The sequence below is a fragment of the Myotis brandtii genome, unplaced genomic scaffold (assembly GCF_000412655.1).
Source record: "Myotis brandtii unplaced genomic scaffold, ASM41265v1 scaffold138, whole genome shotgun sequence".
Lineage (NCBI taxonomy): Eukaryota > Metazoa > Chordata > Mammalia > Chiroptera > Vespertilionidae > Myotis > Myotis brandtii.
In genome coordinates, this window is record NW_005354915.1 from 590,222 (window position 1) to 592,591 (window position 2,370).

Below are 2,370 nucleotides of genomic sequence, written 5' to 3' on the forward strand. Positions count from 1 at the left end.
TTAACCGCCATCTTAGTTGGCAGTTAATTTGCATATCGCCCTGATTAGCCAATGAAAAGGGTAGCGGTCGTATGCTAATTACCATGTTTCTCTTTTATTAGTGTAGATAGATTTTTAGCCCCCACTGGTTTTATTTAATGATTTCAACTCCCTACATCTGTTGATGATGCCCATCACAGAAAAGTAACAGACTATCAGTTCACACCAGGAGCTACTACTGAAGGCCTACTCATAAAATAAGGAAAAAATATTTTGATCAGTACGTAAGGTCCAGACAGATAAAACCGAAGTTAGCAGAAAGCACTCCAGATGAATCCTTCACTCATCAGGCACTGAACCCCTCCGAAGCCAGAGGCCCTGGGCCCAGCAATCAAGTCGCCAAAAGGGCACGGCAAGGAGCAGGTCTCCTGGGGCTCTGACTTGGGGTGGAGGCATACAGACACCCACATAACCACCAGACTCCTGTTCTAGCAAAGTCCAAAGTCTATGGGGACACCACAAGCAAGTGGATGCCTGTAGGTGGTGGGCAGGCATAGAGACCAGAGTGTCTGGAAAGAGAAGTGAGTCAAGGGCATTCTAGGCAGACTATGGAAATGTCCACTACGGCCCAGCTGGGGGCTTCTTGCTCTTGCAGTGCTGGCAGCAGGAGACAGTAAGCTCCCCGCCTCCCATTCCTTCACTTCCCCCCTATCACTTCCACAGCTGGACAAAGCTTCCATTAAGGCACTTACCATGCTGCATCACAGGGATGTGTTTACAAGCCTGCATCTCCTGGGACGGACTAAGAGCTTCGCAGGGGCACACTCTGCAGCTCCTGACCCGTGTCATCCCGGCACCAGGGGAATGACAAAGGCTCAAACAGCTTTTTGATCCTGATCCAGGGAAGTGTCAAGGCCCCTACGGGGCTCCTATCAATCATTAACCTTCCAGGCTCACAATGGCTGTTAGTTGCCATCACCTCATCTCCTCTGTAAGAACTAAATCACAGCGCTAGTAGCATGGTTGGGACTGGACACCAGGTCCACCTGACTCCAGAGCCCACAATCTTTCCATTATAACAGGCCCCAAGCTTCCCTCCTTCCTACTCCAACCCCCAGGGGAGGTGAGAGAGGAGTGACGGCTGCCCCTGAAAGCGCTTCTCCTAGAGAAGACTGCCTCCACCGACCAGTCCAACACCCTGTTGTGATCCTGGCTAATAATTGCTCCTCCCATGCAGCCAGGGCACACAGAGTAACCCAGGGCTTGCTAATTGCTCCTCCCAGCTCCTACCCATGCAGCCAGGGCACACAGAGTAACCCAGGGCTTGACCCTAAAAGTGGGACCCACAAGGATCTTGCCTGCCAGGTAGGGGCATTACAAATGGAACCAGGCTGCATAAACACCGACAGTGGGAGATGTCACTGATGAGCACGTCCACCAGTGGGGGTCAGACACACCCTAATCTCAACTCGAGCCTGTCCTGAAAATTTCTTATCTTCGTCTGCCTTCTCCACATCCCACCTTCTCCCATCACCAGGGCACCCTCATTAGCAAAGGTTCCTGATATTTATAACTAAAGGAGGGAAGATGCTCTTATCATGTGATACTCCCTGTGATTTTACAATACCATGAAATTGGGCAAATCTAGCCTCTATGCCATCAATTACACTTTCAATAAAGAAAACAATGCCCATAAACAGGGGGCAAAAAGATAACCAACTGAAAGTGATTATTTTGAATAACTAAAGGAACAATGAGCTTCTTCTTCTTTTTTTTTCAGAGTAGCTTCTATTCACAATCACCAAAATTTGAAAACACACCAAATGCCAACCACCAGGTGAATGGATATACACTGTGATATATTCATACAATGAAATATTACTCAGTGGTAAAAAGGAATGAACTATTGATACACCAAGTAACACAGATGAAGCTGAAAAACAATGTGCTGGCCCTAACTGGTTTGGCTCAGTGGATAGAGCGTCGGCCTGCGGACTCAAGGGTCCCAGGTTCGATTCCGGTCAAGGGCATGTACCTTGGTTGCGGGCACATCCCCAGTGGGGGGTGTGCAGGAGGCAGCTGATCAATGTTTCTCTCTCATTGATGTTTCTAACTCTCTATTCCTCTCCCTTCTTCTCTGTAAAAAATCAATAAAATATATTAAAAACAAACAAACAAACAAAAAACAATGTGCTGAGTAAAAGAAGCCAGACATTAAGAGTTCATACTGAAAGACTCCGTCTCTATGAAGTTCTAGGAAAGGCAAGCATCTACAGCAAGCATGTCAAACTCCAAGGCTAGCCCTAACTGGCTTGGCTCAGTGGATAGAGCATCGGCCTGCGGACTGAAGGGTCCCAGGATCGATTCCGGTCAAGGGCATGTACCTTGGTT

At 48.0% G+C, this 2,370-nt stretch overlaps 1 protein-coding gene across 1 annotated transcript in view; it reads right to left on the reverse strand.

Annotated features, from left to right (window-relative positions):
- The window catches only part of POLDIP3 (polymerase (DNA-directed), delta interacting protein 3), a 19,698-nt gene that overhangs the window by 10,737 nt on the left and 6,591 nt on the right, over positions 1–2,370 (reverse strand). The gene's annotated exons all lie outside the window — the stretch shown is intronic.